Source organism: Neophocaena asiaeorientalis, unplaced genomic scaffold, assembly GCF_003031525.2.
Source record: "Neophocaena asiaeorientalis asiaeorientalis breed wild unplaced genomic scaffold, Neophocaena_asiaeorientalis_V1.1 scaffold86, whole genome shotgun sequence".
In the NCBI taxonomy this organism is placed as follows: Eukaryota; Metazoa; Chordata; class Mammalia; order Artiodactyla; family Phocoenidae; genus Neophocaena; species Neophocaena asiaeorientalis.
In genome coordinates this window covers 4,030,716-4,048,675 of record NW_020175039.1, presented here as the reverse complement: position 1 = coordinate 4,048,675, position 17,960 = coordinate 4,030,716, and the positions used below count along the sequence as shown (strand labels likewise).

Below are 17,960 nucleotides of genomic sequence, written 5' to 3'. Positions count from 1 at the left end.
CTTCTCTGAGAAGTTCAAATACCAGTCATTGTAGGCTTCTCAGGTCCAGCTGGACGCTTAGTTTTCGATGCTGGCCTCAAAGCAGATAAACGTGTCAGAGGGCAGAGTTATGTGCCATATGTGTTTCAGGAAAGCAAAGCTGCTCCGTTGTACACATCAACTGACAAGGAATTATGAAACACCTTATGATTTAGTTCAGCGAAAACTGCCAGAAACCTCTCTCCTAAAATTCCCATCTTACCTTGAGAGATGAGGCAGTACAAAGTTTTTGCGAATGACATGCCTTAACTTTCCACATTAGGTTACTGCAAGGCTATAAATCAAGACTATTTTTCATTCTTCCCTCTGGTGGGCACCCCTCTGTCTAGCTACATCCTGGGGTGGAAGGCCTTTCCTCTTCCCCAGATGTGTTTGGAATGCAGTAAGTCTCTCACTCCCCTCTGTCACAAATTGCCTTGTCTCTTAAAGCAGGGAATTGCAAGTTGAGTGCACAGGAGGATGTGACTATGAGGTCTTATTAAATCAGGGCCAGTCAGGTTAGAAGCTGTGGCATAACTTATGTGTGACCCTGAACTTGCTTACCCAGATTCCTGAACCTGAACTCACTTGACGGTTCATTGCATTAATTATGGCTGTATAAAAAGTTAAAAAAAGAGAAACAAAAATCTTTTAAATATTTGACCCAAAGAAGGGTTTGAGAACTTTACTGGGTTTCCCTGGTTTGGTTTGTATTCTAATGGTGAAGCATTTAGTTTGTCCACTTTCTCTGGTCACCCCATGGCTCACTTATCAAAAGAAACATCACTTTCCCACAATCCTTAGAGTCTTCCTCCTCATAATATATTGAGGTTAAGGACGTACTAATTTAAAATAAGTGGTAATTTAAATTCCTTCACATTTGTATCAGATTAGCACACAAAGCCCAACACATGCATTACTCATAACTGCCCTGTGTGGTAAGAATTAGCTGGCAAGGTGAACAGGCCTGCTTTATCATGGTGGTCTCAGACAGAAATGACAGGAGTTATATTCATCCTAAATTCCTTTCTGGGGAGGGAGGTGCATGATAGGGCTTAAAATACATACAAATAAACACGAGGCAAGTTTGAAAGCCATAAACCTTCCTTCTATGTAGGGAATTCTATGCTATGCAGATGGAGGGATTGCATTTCTGCTTCTATTAATCACAAAGGAGGCATGAGCTTAGCCTGATGAAATGGCTTTATCAGTGAGTATACATTCTTTGTGCCCAGGTTTACAGTCTGAATTCTAAATGTGTTTTATGTTCTCTCTACTTATGGCTATTCAGAGTGATTGAGCTAAACCCAATCTTCGTGAATTCACCAAATAACCCAATTAGCTGAAGAGGAGAATGATGCTAATCTCTCTGAATGGGTCTGTAGGATGCAACACACTTCCAGTGAAAAGCAAAAAACCAAAATAGCAAATGTTTTCTGAAGATCTGATCTTCTTATACCACTAAGTGTTGATTAGGTCCATTGGATTTTTCACTCCTCTGCTGGGTGTTACCTTGCTTTGTCCTAATACTGTGTAGAGAAAGTAGTAGGACTGTAGTTCTGTGCCCACAGAGATATACTTGATCTTACCCAGAATTCCTCTAAAGATACACATGATGAATGATGAGACCTGCTTGCCTGTCATAAATCCCAGCAAATAGAGGAGGAGACCAGGCTGACATATCACCTCTGAGGACTGGGTTACAGACTCCTAGCTGATTTATCTGCCCATTTCTCCTCATTATGAAAGATGGAAATCATTTAGCTCAAACATTTTACAGAAATATTTGGTCAGGGTGAACCTATTTCAAGGGGGACAGATGCCTGTTTTCATCCTGTTTATTGTTCTCCAAAAGCCATTGTTCTTTAACCTAGACAGGCCACTACCAGGTCTCCATCAACAGATTTTTTTTTTCTTAGAAATAAAAAGTAAAATGCTGGAATTTGCTAAGCCCTGCTTTTTTTTTCAGAAGTAACTTGGATATCAGAAGCTCAACCTTTCTTGATGCCAAGTGATGGTGAAAGTGAGTAATGGTGAGGAATCAGGCAGATGTGTTCTAAAGTTGTATCAGTCACTTTCCAGCTGTGTGACATTATTAACTTCTGTAAAATATTAATAATTATTAACATTATTAAATATATATAATACATAAAACTAATATATATTATATATTTACATATAATGTTGATAATTATTAACATTATTAAATAATGGACATTAACTTCTGAGACTCAGTTCTTCATCTGCTAAATGGCATTCATCATAATGACTATCCCCTATAGTTAAATAACACTTGTCACATAGTAAGTGCTAAATAAATAATTGCTTTCACACATCAGCATCATCCTCTGCATTCCCACAGCATGAACACCAACACTATATAAGAAAGGAAACTTCACGATTTTCAGCCTTGATGTCTCTCTTCCATTAGATCCTGTTGCTTCAGTACCCAGGAAACTGGAAATGGTCTCCTTGGATTGGGTTTGTGTAGATTTAGTCTTGCATTAAATGTTGCAATCATCTCTATCCACCTACAGAACGAAGTCCAGTCACCTCAGCCTCACTTATATGTATGTAGCACCCTCATCCTTGACCTGATTTCCTGTGCATTTTTTCAGCAATCTGAATATTTCCCATGAGATTATCAAATTGCTATATTTTATTGAAATTATATGCATATAAATCTATTTTCCCCACTAGACCAGAAGCTCCCCAAGGGCAGAGATTGTCATTCCAGTGCCTGACACAAGGAGGTGCTCGCTCTAAACAAGATATTAAGGGTGTTTTAATCTTAATGTTGGGATGAGAAGGGCTATACGAATCACTTTCTTCATGTATATGAATACAGGAAAAGTAAATGACTAATGTAGTTACAGATGGTTCTCTATAGAAATATTTATAGATACGTGTATATACACAGATTAATATATACACATATATTTCTTTGCTCTGTCAACTAATGAGGCATAAAGAAAGAACAGCCCATATCAATGAGCACACATATCACCCAGATGTTGGTTTTCTAATATCATTCTCTAGCAAAAGGAACCAGGGATCCTTGGAAAAATGACTGATTCTAGGATTGAGGCAGAAAAGGTACAAGATACGCCTAAAGCTTCTTGTAGAGCCTGAAAATATGGAAGTGCTAAAATACACACACACACACACACACACACAAAATGAGAGTATGTCAGAGGGGCACAAGAACCAACTAAAACTCCCAGTGGCCAGAATCTGGAATAATTTGACCAAAAATATCCTTAAGATTGTATTAGATTATAATTCCAACAATAAATAAATATTCATGAGTCTATACTGATGTAAATAAATAATTGAATAAATTAATAAGTGGGAGAGGAGAGACAAATGTCCTGAGCACAAGAATTTATGCAGGCACTCCACTCTAATGGAGTAGGGTGGCATAACTCGTAATTCTTATAGTGTGGGTTGTGTATAGAGACTTTCTTCCAAAGAGTAGAGTATGAAAAGGGAGGGAAAAATATAGAGTAACTTTACAGTGGAGAAACCTGACTAACACTACCTTCAGCCAGGTGATCAAGGTCAACACCAATAGTGATAAGCCATGTTGATAGTGTGTAACCTTGATATGATAGGATGAAAATGGCACTTCTTCTCTCCTATCTTCCTCTCTAAATCTCATAACCCCAGTCTAATCATGAGAAAAACATCAGACAAATTCCAGTAGAGGGGCATCCTACAATGTACATGATCAGTACTCCACAAAACTGTCAAGGTCATTGGCAGCCGCCGGAACTACGATGCCTAAAGGAGGGAGAAGGGGAGGCCACAAAGGCCGGGCAAGGCAGTACACGAGCCCCGAGGAGATCGACGCACAGCTCCAGGCTGAAAAGCAGAAGGCCAGGGAAGAAGAGGAACAAGGAGAAGAAGGTGGAGATGGGGCTGCAGGTGACCCCAAAAAGGAGAAAAAAATCCCTAGACTCAGATGAGAGCGAGGATGAAAGAAGATGATTACCAGCAAAAGCGCAAAGGTGTAGAAGGGCTTATTGACATTGAGAACCCCAACCGGGTGGCACAGACAACCAAAAAGGTCACACAGCTGGACCTGGACGGGCCCAAGGAACTTTCAAGGAGAGAAAGAGAAGAAATGGAGAAGCAGAAAGCAAAAGAGCGTTACATGAAAATGCATTTAGCGGGGAAGATGGAGCAAGCCAAGGCCGACCTTGCCCGGCTGGCGATCATCCGGAAACAGCGGGAGGAGGCTGCCAGGAAGAAAGAGAGGAAAGCAAAAGATGATGCAGCCTTGTCAGGAAAACGAATGCAGTCGCTCTCCCTGAATAAGTAGCACGGCCTGTGGGAGGAGATAGCAGGGAACTGGGCCGTGCTGCCAGGACCTCTGCCGTGTCTCACCCACCCTGGGGGGGGTGGTGGTGCCTGGGAGGTGGGGTAAGAAAAGCTTCCGTTTGTCTGGTCGATTGCGGGGCAGGGGGCGGCTGAGCCGCAGTAGCTGCTGAAAAGTTTGTGATGGACGGCCCCGTGTCTGTGTTGCCCCGGCACCCGACTGGGGGGGTGTCGCCTGGGAGCCAGGGCCCTGGGTCTCTGAGGATCATGGCTCATCCCCGGCCAGTCCCCTCTGACTGAGGCTTCGCCCCTGACCTTCCCACCCTACTCCCTACCCCCGACTCTGGCCAGGGTCTGGGCCCATTCTTAACCCTGCCCATGGATCATTACAAGAAACCTGTTTACTGTGTAGCCCCCAGGCAAAACATGCTCCACAAGTCCAACTTGTATATTTGGCAAATTAAACTTGACATTATCATAAAAAAAAAAAAAGAAAAAAACTGTCAAGGTCATCAAAAACAAGGAAAAGTCTGAGAAACTGTCATATCCAAGAGGAGTCTAAGAAGACATGAAGATTAAATGTAATGTGCTGTCCTGGATGAGATAGAAGGAATAGGACATTAGGAAAAAACTAAGGTAATTTGAGTAAAGCATGGACTTTAGTTAAAAATAATGCATCATTATCAGTTCATTACTTGTAACAAGTGCACCATACTGACGTAAGATGTTAGTAATAGGGACAACTGAGTGTGGGGATAGATCAGAACCTTCTGAACTGTCTTCTTAATTTTTTTGTAAATCTAAAACTGTTATAAAGGTAAAGTCTATTAAAATGCCTAAATAAAAAATAAAAAAGCAAATGAGGAATAAAATCAGGATTATCTGACTAATATAGAAGAGATACTACTTCTTTCTTAGCACAGATGCCCTTTTTCCTGCCATATCTGGATAGTTCAGGTGAATTAATTTAGGACACAAAAGTAACTCAATCATTGCCTCTGTCTTCTGCTTTATTATGTGTATGTGGATACGAATGGAATGAAGCTACTTCACGTGGAATCTCTCTTACAATAATAATAATATGTTACAACACTAGTCAGATTTTTTAAAATCAGAAGCTTCATGACTTAATACGCATTCACTCTAGTCCTTGCTTTGTCCAGACTGGTGTACCGGTCATGAAGATGAATTCCCAATACTCTGTAAGAGCTGACTCAGCATTTAACAAATACTCTTAGTCAGAGGTGTTGAAAGAATTAGAATAGCCTTTAATATTTTGGGAAATCTTAATGTTGGTGAGAGAAGTCTGAGCACCAGCCTGGTTTCAGTGCATGTAGGCAGGGAAAGGTGTTTCCCTGGACTCACATCAATATGATTAAACATAGATGCCGGTGCTCCGAAACCGTAGTGTTCCATCTAAGAAGCTCTACTCTGCTCTGTCGCTATGCCCACAGCTAGTGACTTATTTCCTGGACAAAAAAATGTTTTGGTTTAAGCAGCAATTGTTGAAGTTAGCCCTCTTCACCAACTTGATACAGAAGCCAAAAGTTAGCTTGCAGCTCTCAGGTGACCCCGCTCCTAGACTCATGCTTAATTATAGATACGTGGTTCAGTGTCCTTTCTCGAAGATAGCTTCATCTAAGTCCTTTGGATAAACAGTGGTGGGGGAGAAAGGCAGAGGATGTCTGCATGACAGGGTGGCCCAGGTCAGCAAATTAATATTCCTCCTTGGGGCCAGAGCTGGCCAGGAGAAGGATTGGCTCTGACCTTGAGGGGTTTACACTGGAGGCCTGCAGAGGTGGTCCAACAGAGAGAAACCTAGAGGCAGGACAGGAATAAAGACACAGACATATAGAATGGACTTGAGGACATGGGGAGGGGGAAGGGTAAGCTGGGACGAAGTGAGAGAGTGGCATGGACATATATACACTGCCAAATGTAAAATAGATCGCTAGTGGGAAGGATAAATCCAAGGAGAAACAGCTGATCTCTCCCTGTAGGGAGATCAGCTCGGTGCTTCGTGTCCACCTAGAGGCGTGGGATAGGGAGGGTGGGAGGGAGATGCAAGAGGGAGGAGATATGGGGATATATGTATATGTATGGCTGACTCACTTTGTTATAAAGCAGAAACTAACACACCACTGTAAAGCAATTTTACTCCAATAAAGATGTTAAAAAAAAAAAGAGGAAACCACAGCGATTTTTATAGAATTATTGATTGGATGCATCCACTTCCCTGTTGCAACCATCCAAGTGACTGGCTGAACGTCTTTAATTTTCAAACATTTGTAGAGATGTCAGGTAAACACATCCTGAAGTGCAGGAACCTTTGGTTAAGACTTCAATCGTAATTCCTTATACCTATGCAGTGCCTTCAACTTTCCAAACTGCTTATGCAGACCTGCAGTCACCCTCTGGCTCCAGCCAGTACCTTTTCCCCTTTTCCTTCAGGAAAAAATTAACAACATATTAGATGGTATTAAACTGCCTTGGAAAATGAACTCTCCCCAGTTTTATAAATGGATGGGAGTCGGTGGCGGTGAGAAGGCAGTGAGGTGCAGTTAGTATCATCAGCACCGGCCGCATGAACGGTGAGGCCCCGGCAAAATGAAACTGCAAACCTTTTGTCAAAAAACCATTAAAAGTGTTGAGACGTTGACAGTAGACTCTTAAACCAAGCACGCCTTCTGTGACTGCCGCAGTCACACACCCAAGGGTCTGGAGTAACCCAAAATGGGCTGTAAGGCTGGCTCTGCCTTTTCCCAATTGTGTAACTTGGGGCAAACTTCTCACACTCGTTGACTCAGATCTCCATCTGTAAAATGGTAATAAGTGTATCTACCTTGTTTATAGAGTCTTCAATAAAACAACGAACGCAAAGAACAAAGTATATTTTATTGTGCAGTGAGCGTTCAATAACCTAACAATGATGATAAGGACATTAAGAAGAATGATACAAGCGAGAAGGGAGAGGCAGGAATTGAGGGTGAGGCTGGCGGCACTGCCTCATCCCCGCTCTCAGCTCTCCCTCTGATGTAGACACAGCAGGGTCGGGAGAGCTGCGGCCTGTCCTCAGGGCCGCACACACACCTCAGCTGGCTGCCAGTTGCCGGCTCCCACCTGCAGGCCTCAGAAGAGACCATCTGGAACTGACATTTGACACCACTCACAGCACAGAGAAGACCAGAGAGCGAGATCAGGAAACTGCTCCAGCAGCGGTCCGGTCCCCTCCTTGACAAGTGCATGTGTTTCCATTTACAACAAGCTTGTTCCTCTAGAATCCCCGTCCCTCACCAGGCTCAGAAGTTTCCCGAGGGCCTCACGCTTGACCTCCACACCTGGGGCTGCCAAGCTGGCTTCCTGCTGTGGCCAGCTGCCCTCCGGCCTGCCTGTCCACCCCCTTGTTGACCTCCCGTGGGCCAGACCGCATAGCGTGTGTGCCCTGTGGCCTCCTTGTCTCTACACTCTCTCTGACCTGACACCGTGACGTCTGTATTTGCCCTCGGGCTGCCTGCTGACTCTCTGTAGCCCTTTGCAGCAGTGGAACACCCTCCAGTTTTGGCCGTTTGCCCAGAACAGTGACCCTGAGATGTCTGGGGCCCGTCCACCGTTGCCCAATAGCACGTTGGCAAAATGGAGTCCACTGACCCGCCCAGCCTAGTCCTGCTTTCTCAGTGGTCTCATTAAGACACAGAACAACGTCTAGTGGAAACTTCTCCACCTGCCTTGATCTGGGTGGTACCCAAGCATGCAATTCCTTCAGTCTAAACACCGGCAGCGTCAGTCACTAAGGACACTGAAGAGAGCTGTTCTCCCTCTAATGAGTCCTCCTTCCTTTTCCCCCATTGTGGGAAGGCGGAATGGTTGGGGCATTCTTTCCTTTGGGGTCAGCAAGAGTTCTCCATGAACATGCCTCTTTGTTCTTTGTGGATTATATTCTTAAAAAAAAAAGTCAAGTGGGCTTAGTGCAGAGTTAACCCTTTGGGGTTATATATTAGTTGACAATCCTTAATACCAAACCATTTATTTTTCATCTGGTAGGTATCGTGGCAGTGAGCCAGCTGCAGCGGCAAGATGAATGTCAATCTACCCAGGCTTTTACTGGGCTGGATACCGTGCTGTATAAGCAGCTCTCACTCGCCAAGAGGTGCTTACAATCTAGCTGAGGTGACCCAACGGGCTTCAAAATGCGTGTCTTTGGATACTGCAAAATGATTCCGAGGCAAAGGCTTTTCTGACAAGATAAGTGGTAGTTACAGTGGGGTCTCATAGTTCACAGGTATCTCTGAGCAGTGTACAATCTCAGAGGCCCTCAAAATGCGATCATTTTAAATTAAGCTCATTTCGCTTATCACCAGCGTTTGACACAGTGATAACTCTCTCCTTCTTGAACCACTTTCCTCACCCCCTGGGACATCCCTATCTTGATTCTCCTTCAAGCTCACAGGCTCATTTTTTCTGTCTCCTTGTTTTTCCTCCTCATATTCCAGACTGCCACATTCGGGATGCCTCTTAGTTTTGTGTGGGGGGGAAATCTTCCATTTACCCCTTTGGCTTCTCGCTCCACTTCCCGCTTCAACCAGCTCTGTGCTCTGGGAGGCTGACTCTGTAAATTGCCTCATGACTTCTGTGCCTCTTAAGAGTTGAACTGAGTCCTGCCAAATTCATATGTGGCAGTCCTAACCCCCAGTATCTCACAATGTGACCTTCCTTGGAGATAGGATCACTGCAGATGTGAATAGTCAAAATGAAGTCATACTAGGGTAGAGTGGTCCCCTCATCCAGTGTGACCGAGGCCCTTATAAAGAGGGAAAATTTAGACACACACATACACAGGGAGAATGCCATGTGAATAGTAAGGCAAAGATCAGGGTGATGCATCGATAAGGCAAAGCACACAAAATTGTCATCAACCACCAGAAGCCAGGTGAGGAGTGTGGATCGGATTCTCTCTCAGTCCTTACAAGGAGCCAGTCCTGCCTTGATCTTGGATGACCGGGGCACGAACCCGTGTCCCCTGCATCGGCAGGCGGACTCTCAACCACTGCACCACCAGGAAAGCCCCATTTATGTTATTTAAGTTGCTCGGTTTGTGGTACTTTGGTATAGTGACCCCAGCAAACTGATACAGTGTCTCTTGTTTCTGATTGGATTTGGCTCTTGGGGGTCTGGCAGGAGACTGGAGGGAAGGAGGGTGCATCAGGCTGTGCAGTCCCTTGGATCCTCCCCTGTGAGTTTGCTTTGGATTCGTTGTATCCCGGCGCTCCTCTCCCTGTGGCCTGCTCTGCACGACTCTGCTGTGGATTCTGACCACTTCTGTCTTCCTTCCTGCCTTCAAGCAAAAGGCTGTATTACGGGTCTCCATACCAGCCTTTCAAGGGGTATAGTGGCTAAGCTGCTGCTAGCCCTGAGTGCCACGACATCCCTTGTGATTGCCCGACATCTCCCCACCTTTGAAATCTATTCCTTTGTAAATAAAGCTTCAATGCATCCCAAATTTGAGCATGCCATATGTTTGGTGTTGGGGCACTGACTCAGACGGACCTTCTCTCTTTTCTATACATACTCATTCCCTTGAATTCCCTCCTCCCCGTTCGTGACTGCAAATACTGCCTCTAGTCTTGACCTCTCCATTGAATTCCAGACTTCTCTAACTGCCCACTTGTTATTTCCCCTTAGTTGTTTAATAAGCATCATAAACCCTTACATATTCAAAATCGAACTGTCGTCCTGCAAACTTGCTCTTCTTACAGTGTTTCCCATCTCACTAAGTGGAACCCCCAATTCTTCTAGTAGCTCGTAACTCCAAGGTTATGCCTCCAACGTCTCACATTCAATAGATTAGGGAATCCTGTTGTGTCTATAGTAAAAAAAAATCCCATGTGGCAAAACTGGAACACTTGTATAGTGTTGGTGGGTATGTAAAATATTGCAGCTCCTCTGAAGAATACTTTGGTGGTTTCTCAAAAGGTTAAATATAGAACTACCATATGATGTTGCAATTCTACTCCTAGGTACATATCAAAAAGAATTGAAATCAGGGACTTGAACACATATTCGTGCAGCAATGTTCATAGCATCATTATTCACAATGGCCGGAAGGTAGAAACAACCTCACTGTTCATCAACAACAACAACAAAATAGATAAACAAATGTGGTATATACATACGATGGAATATTATTCAGCCTTAAAAAAGAATGCAGTTTAAAAAATATTTTTTTATTGGAGTATAGTTGATTTACAATGTTGTGTTACTTTCTGCTATACAGCAAAGTGAATCAGTTGTACATATACATATATCCAATCTTTTTTAGATTCTTTTCCCATATAGGTCATTACAGAGTATTGAGTAGAGTTCCCTGTGCTGTACAGTAGGTCCTTATTAGTTATCTATTTTATATATTGCAGTGTGTATATGTCAATCCCAATCTCCCATTTATTCCTCCTTCCCTTACCCTCTGGTAACCATAAGGTTGTTAAGAATGCAGTTTTTTTTGTTTTTGTTTTTTTTTGCGGTACGCGGGCCTCTCACTGTTGTGGCCTCTCCCGTTGCGGAGCACAGGCTCTGGACATGCAGGCTCAGCGGCCATGGCTCACGGGCCCAGCCGCTCCGTGGCATGTGGGATCTTCCCTGACTGGGGCACAAACCCGTGTCCCCTGCATCGGCAGGCAGACTCTCAACCACTGCGCCACCCGGGAAGCCCAAGAATGCAGTTTTGATGCATGCTACAACATGTATGGACCTGAAAAATGTTACACTTAGTAAAATAAACCAGAGACAGAGGACGAGTATGATTCTGCTTACATGAAGTTCTTAGAAAAGACAAAAAAAGTAGAAAGATGGTTTCCAGGGCCTGGGAGGAGGGGGAAAGGGAGAATTATTGTTTAATGGGTCCAGAGTTTTGTTCAGGATAATGAAAAAGTTTTGGGCATAGATAGTGATGATGGGTACACAGCTGTTAATATATGTAATGCCACTCAATTGTATACTGATGAATTAAATAATTAAAAGGATAAATACTATGATGTGTATATTTTACAACAGTAAAAATAAATACAATACGCATATCCAGGATTTGACCCCTTCTTACCACTTCTACCAATACCATCTCTGTCCCAGCTACCATGGCATCTCAAGGGGATTATTGCAGAGTCACGGGTCTCTCGTTTGTACAGTTGTTTCCCTACACTGTATTCTCCACACAGCAGCCAGAGTGATCCTGTTGACATCAAGATAATTTAGATGATGGCCTTCTTCTGTTTAATACCTTCCAGGAGCTTCCTGTCTCTTTCAGGGTAAAAGTCAACATCCTAACACCAGCTGACAAGGTCCTTGTGGTTGGACCTCAGGCACCTCCAGGTCTTACCTCCTTCCATCCTCCCCTCCTTGCTCTGCCCTAGCCATGCCAGACTCCTTGCTGCTACCAGAACACACCTACTATGCACCCTCCTAGAGGTCCCTGCTCACCCCTCATCTTATCACCAAGGCCTTTCCTGACACCCTCCATGAAATAGTAATCACATTCTACCCCAGCATGCCTTCTCCTCATCTCCTGCTGTATTTTTCTTCACGGAAATAATCATACAGAACATATAGTATCGCCTACTTGTTTATTGTCTGCTTTTCTCTCCCCACCACCATCTTTGAAGGTAGGCACCTTGTTCACTGGTGTCTCCTCTCCACCTAGAATGATGCTTGGCCCATGATAGGTACTTGGTAAATATTTGTTAAATGATGAATGAAGGCAAAATCTGTGCTTCTTCAGTTCCTGACCAGGATAAATAATTAATACAATTAATGAAAATTTAGACACTTTCCCATTGTCTTCTATGTCTGCCATTTAGTCTATCATTTTTTATCAGTTTTTTTTTCCTTCTTTCCTTTCCATGGGAAGTAGGAACACACAGAGGAGGTAAGACACAGAGCCTTGAGGCAAGCTATGTCTCATTCTACCTGGTCTGTCCTTCTTCAATCTCCAGCCTCACAGCTTGATTTTCCTCCAGTCATCATTCTAGACCCCAGCAAGACTGGACTATACCTGAACTTCTTCCATCTGATGTGCTGAGCTCTCCTCAGCCCCTGGTCCTTTACTCAGCGTATTACTCAGGATTCTCCAGAGAAACGGAATGTGTGTGTGTGTGTGTGTATGTGTAAAGTGATCTATTATAAGGAATTGGGGTTGAGAAACCCCAATATCCACAGTTGGCAAGCTGGAGACCCACGAGGGCCAATAATTTAGTTTGAGGCTGAAAGCTGTAGGCTTGAGGCCCAAGAAGAGTCCAAAAGCATGAAAAGACTGATGCCTCGGCTCAGACAATCAGGGAGGAGGAATTCTGTCTCGCTGGCAGTAGGGGCAGGCGTTTTGTTCTATTCAAGCCTTCAATGGATTGAGTGAGGCCATTCACATAGGGAGGGCAATCAGCTTTACTCAGTCTACTGAGGCGATTGTTAATCTAATCCAAGGACACTCTTGAAGTCACATCCAGAATAATATTTGATCAAATATTTGGGTACCCCATAGTCCAGTCAAGTTGACACACAAAAACTAACTATCACATTCAATTTTAGCTTCCTCTTCACTGACCTCTCATTCCTAGGTCTCAGTTGGGATGTCCCTTTCAGAAAACGGGCTCTAACCACCTCTGGTCATGATTAAATCTTCATCTAATGTACTCATAGAGCAAACTCTTTCTTCCTATAATATTTTGCACCTCTGGATTGCAATTTCGAGTTGATTTAGGGAGCAGGTTTTTCTGCTTATGACTGCATTCTAGAGCTCGGCACAATGCCTGGAGCAGAGGAGGTGCTCCAGAATTTATTTTTTCCAACTGTGCAAATGGACAATGGTCCACTGAGGGCCCGGAATCCCAAATTCCTTTCAGCTGGGAGCATGAGCGAAGGATGCTGAGTCAAGGAAAAGAAAGGAGGTGGTAAAGCTGCCTAATGTGATAGGATCTTGGAAACTCTAAGGCAGAATGGAACAGAGAGTTTGAATTACATGGCAGATTTGAGCAACCATGACACAATTCATAGTTTTAGGAAAACTTCAAAGAACCCAACTTCAGATGGGGTTCTCAGGGCCCTAATATTTTAATTCTGGCTCCACTCTTCCATTTGAAGGGTGAAAATGGGCCAGCAGCTTCAAAATCACAGGAGCTCTGCTAGAAATACAGAATCCTGGGACCCACCTCAGAACTACTGAATTAAAATATGCATTTTACTGTGATTCCCAGGTGGCAGGAGAAGCTTGAGAAACTCTGAGCTATGCTACTAATGGGTTGCATCAACTGGAGGAAGTTACTTAACTTCTAGACCAAAACGTATCATTTGCAAAGTAGGGACAGGAATACTTACGGTTGTTGTAACAACCAAATGAGATCCCTACTTCTAGTTGCAGTGCCCGGAATAGAGTATAAATTCAATAGGTCTGAGTTGTTTTTCATCATGGAAGCTATGGGTAAATGGCAGTGGGCAGAATGGATCTGAGTTTACCTCTCTAGATGCTGTCAGAGAATTGTGCTCACCACAGTAGATGTTCTTGGGCTTCTAAGCTTGCTTTTGTTAAGTTCCCAGTGAACTATATGCAGAGAACATGGTCAGTCGCACACGGTTTGCCAATGCTATCTATAGTTTCTTTACTCTGATATTGCTTTCTTTTACCTTCTGGGGTCTACTTTGTATATTTACTAGGTATTTACCAATATTTATTGGATACTAATTATATGTAAAGCTCTGTGCTCTTGTAGATTCAGAAGATTAAAAAAAGCAGATTCTGTCCTGGATGAATTTATAATATATTAGAGGAGTATAAACACATATAAATTAAGTCAGAAATTGAGAAGTGTCAGTCAAGATGCTAAGAAAGTTAGAGAATGGAAACATTTCTTATTAGTATAGATTTTATGTTTCTATAGTGGCTGTTGTCTCAATATGTTTCTCATTATTGAAATAAATATTTGATAAAAGATACCTTGGCTCACCTTACAGAATTAATATTCCCTTTCTTACTGTGCCTGTGCCTTTGTTTTGAGCAAGACATTCTTTTCCATGTTTAAAAAAATTGGAATTAATACACTCTTTCTGAACAGTTCAATTTAATTACTACTTTAAAATTCAAAGAGAAATATCATTAAATATTAATAGCCAATCTGCAAAAACAAATTTCATTGCAGGTTTGGCTTAGGTAAATGGGAATTTGAGAAAGTATGACAGAGCTTAAGAAGTAATAGAACTAAGAAGCAGTTTGCATTTTCTAGACCTTCATTTACTTATTTACAAAGATTTGAATCTTAGGGTTACGATTCCTAGCAATTCTACAGGTCTGTGCTGGTGGTCATAAAGAAAAAGGGCTGCAAAAGCCCTGCAGGTGATTTTAGAGAGGTGGTCTGGTATGGTATTTTTAGAAGGGAGTGGTGAGGATTGTAGCAAACTGTAGAGAGCTGCTTTGTGTAAAAGGACAGACGTCACGAGAGTCCAGCTGATTGTGCCATGCAGGGTTTCTAGTATGGCTTTTTCAGAGGAAATTAGAAACATATTTTTATGTGCTATATCCTATTTTTTTAAAAAAAATATTGTTTTGAGTTTAAGCATAACACATGCCAAACTAAGCATGCTTACATTCTAAATAAAGCCTCAGGCTTCAAGTTTGCAACTTCTCACCCCTACTGAGGGTCCGTGAGCAGCCAGTCAGTCATCAGCTGCAACTGACTGATAGTCAATCACCACCCAGTGGTTCCCAGCCCAGCCCAAGCATTAGGCTCATTTGGAACGCATTTTACAAACAGCAGGGCCTGCATTCCACCTGCAGAGATTCTGATTCAATCAGTCTTGGGTTGGTGTCTGGCATTAGTAGCTTTTAAAACTCCACAGGTGATTCTAACGTGCAGCTAGTTTGAGAACTGCTGTCTCAAGGAAACATTTCCATTTCCTGCATGGACGTCACCACCTCACCTGGCTCCCATGACTCCTGGGGTCCCCAGGGCTGTTTGAAGGCTTTTTCGTGCAACACTCGCCTTTGCCATCATTCTGGAGCCTTTATTCTTGACCGGAGACTACGAAGAAGTCACAGATCTTCTTTTTTCAAGAATGTCATTGACTTTGGCTCAACAGCAGTTCACAGTAAAGCTGCTTCCAACCATGGAAATGCTCTACTGTTTCAGGTTCACATTTTTCTACCAGCTGCAGAGAGGGAAAGAGAGAATCAGGAAAGATATCCTCCTGCTATTTTTCAATTTTATGCTGCCTAAACTATATTCATAACAAGCCTGGTGGTAAATCTCTCATTTACTGTCACAGTTTTTCTACTGTTTTGGTGCATTTTTAATATTTTTACTCCCTCTAAGAATTGAAAACAAATTGAAATCAGCAAACTAGAAGATCCAGGGAATACAGCAAATAATTATTCCTGCCAAGCACGAGTATTTAGTACCTGCATGTTTGGGAAACATTCAAGTTGGTTTGCTTTGTATATGCTGTAAAAGTGCTCCCTGGAGCTGAGGAAATCTATTTTGGATTTACTTGTTGTTTATATATTTATTTGATTCTGAAAGTATAGGCAACAGGCACATTAGGTTAGGTTGCAAGGTCTCTGGGTGCAGCCATGAGATTTTAGAATGTCTCATTTGGTCTGGATCTCATATTGGAGTCAGGCTTGGGTTATTAATCTGCAGACCCGAGTCCGGATGGATTATATTAAAGTAAGACTTTGTACACTTTCATATAACTCATTTTTGTCATGCAGCATTATGTTTCTCAGTGGCTTAAGCTTCACAAATGGCTCATAAATATTTTGTGAATGAAGGTTTGGGGATGATAGTTTGTCATAGCCAGGATGAATTGATGTGAGAGATAGAGGAAAAGAAAAGTGAGCTGCAGAATTCTCATTGCTCCTACATATCTTGGAGAACTGATTTAGAGGCCCGTGTAGCTTCTCTTTAATTACTTCAGAGATGGTTTTGAAAAATGCAACTCTAAATGGAGTGCAGGATGATTTATGGCACTATTTTATGAGATGGAATTGAAAATTCAAACCCGAATATGGAACTGTGGCAGCATGGGTCTACTCATTAAGCAGCAGTGAACACTGCCATTCATTTGCCTGCACCTGCTCGGGGAGAAACACGCGGGTACCTGCCCATTTGACTGGGCTTAGCAGGATGGAATGAGAGATTCCCAGATCAGTGATTGGAGAGATTCTTTGTGAGGAATCGGGAGACACCCCCCACTTTCTGTAATGAGAACAGCTGGCAACTTACACTGTGCAGGGTGGTCTGGGGATTCCAGGCCATCTAGAATCCAGACACACAGACCTGAAACTTTAGAGCCTGTGGCTCAGCTTCTTTATCTGTCAAATGGGGCTGGGTAACAATCACAGGCTGTTCTGTAAGGATGAAGTAAAGTCATATTTGAAGAAGCCTCTGGTGAACTAGATAATGGAATATAAATGTAAATTATACTGTGTGATTCTAAAATCCTCAAAGAAGCTGTCTCAAGATCCTTTCATGCATTGTTAGCATGAAGCAGTTAATAGTTGCTACGCAAGTTGGTGGTGTACCCAGAGGGTGTGCCAGGGACCAAGAAGAAACCGACTTTGTGAAAATTCTCTGGATTTTGCCCACTAGCATCCATTAACCCTTCGTGGGGCTCTGGCTGTGTGCACTGATTATTTTGTTGGACTTGTACTCACAGTGGATTCAGATGTGCAGAGAAGATGCCGTTTCTTCAGCACATCTACGTGATCTTCATGATCCCCCTCCTGCTAAGTTGTGGGGATAGAGCAACTTAGTAACCTTCAGTCTGATGCAGGGATTGAAACCATCCCGTTAGGTTTCTCAGTCTATAGGCAAAAATGCTAAGTCTCCCAGTTTTCAAAATTTGCTCCCCAACACCCATCAGAAATGGCTTCTGTGATCTTGAGAGAGCAGAATGATGGGGTTCTAAGGTCCAGGCAGAGCTCCGTGGCTCCTTTGCTCTCTGAAGGATGTCATTCTCTGTCTGGTCCCTCCCAGCATCCCTGGTTGGCATAACCTGTGAAGTGTTTGCTTTTGCCCTGTTGGGTTCAGTAGCCCTCCTCTGCAACTTGGCCTCGCCTGGTTCTTTGTAGTCCTTTTTGGTCTCAGCTACATTGCCCTTTCACTCCTGGCCCAGTCCTGATATGGGGGTCCCCTCTCCCTTCATCATCAGAGATGCCTGTTGTTTCTCAACTCAACTTCTTTGTAATCATCCCTCATGAACCAGCAGGAAATTCTAGGTCCTGCCTATACCTCACCAGAACCAAAAGAGACCCAAGAAACTTACACACTGGCCATTCCTCTGATTAATTACCATGTTGGGGTTATCAATTATCTTTGATGTCACCACCTCTTCTCATCCACTTCTCATCAGGCTGGTGCAGTGAAAATATGTAATAGAATCTTTTCTAGAGTTCTTTGCTCTTGGTTTTTTAAAAATTTATTTACCTAATATACATTCTCATCTCTGAGTTCAAATTTGGAGAGAGGAGGTTGGACCCTCCTGCTTCATGACTGCCTCAGTTCTGGGAACTGCAAGAGGCTGGTTGGGCTTGTCTTTGCTCTGTAGCACATCCTCCTCTGATTCTAGCAAACAAGTCTGTAGCCTGG

At 43.0% G+C, this 17,960-nt stretch overlaps 1 pseudogene; it reads left to right on the top strand.

Moving 5' to 3' along the window:
- The first annotated feature begins 3,797 nt into the window (after positions 1-3,797).
- LOC112411912 (28 kDa heat- and acid-stable phosphoprotein pseudogene) lies at positions 3,798-4,407 on the top strand (annotated as a pseudogene).
- Positions 4,408-17,960: the final 13,553 nt, after the last annotated feature.